The sequence below is a fragment of the Corapipo altera genome, unplaced genomic scaffold (genome assembly GCF_003945725.1).
Source record: "Corapipo altera isolate COAL_440 unplaced genomic scaffold, ASM394572v1 59969, whole genome shotgun sequence".
Classification (NCBI taxonomy): Eukaryota; Metazoa; Chordata; class Aves; order Passeriformes; family Pipridae; genus Corapipo; species Corapipo altera.
The window spans coordinates 4,751-5,452 of record NW_020885863.1 but is presented as its reverse complement, the minus strand read 5'-3'; positions in this window follow the sequence as shown (position 1 = coordinate 5,452).

Below are 702 nucleotides of genomic sequence, written 5' to 3'. Positions count from 1 at the left end.
GGGTCCTTTTTCCCTGGAATTCTGAATCCCTTTGGGATTTATCCCATCCCAGAATCTCCTGATGAGACCTTTGACCCCCAGATTCCCAAATTTCCCCTGGAATTCTGAATCCCCTTGGAATTCTTAACCCTGTCCCTCATCCCAGAATCTCCTGATGAGACCTTTGACCTCCACATTCCCACTTTTCCCTGGAATTCTGAATCCTCTCTGGATTCAATCCTCTCCTTCATCCCACAGTCCTGTGATGATTCCCAAGGTCCTTTTTCCCTGGAATTCTGAATCCCCTTGGGATTCAATCCTCTCCCTCATCCCAGAATCTCCTGGAGAGACCTTTGACCCCCAGATTCCCACTTTTCCTCTGGAATTCTGAATCCCTTTGGAATTCTCTCCCTCATCCCAGAACCTCCTGGAGAGACCCTTGACCCCCAGATTCCCACTTTTCCCTGGAATTCTGACTCCCTTTGGGATTTATCCCATCCCAGAATCTCCTGATGAGACCTTTGACCCTCAAATTCCCACTTTTCCTCTGGAATCCTGACTCCCTTTGGAATTCTCTCCCTCCTTCCCAAGCCCCATGATGATTCCCAAGGTCCGAGGGTCCTTTTTCCCTGGGATTTTGAATCCCCTTGGAATTCTTATCCCCGTCCCTCATCCCAGACTCTCCTGATGAGACCCTTCTCCTCCACATTCCCACTTTTCCCT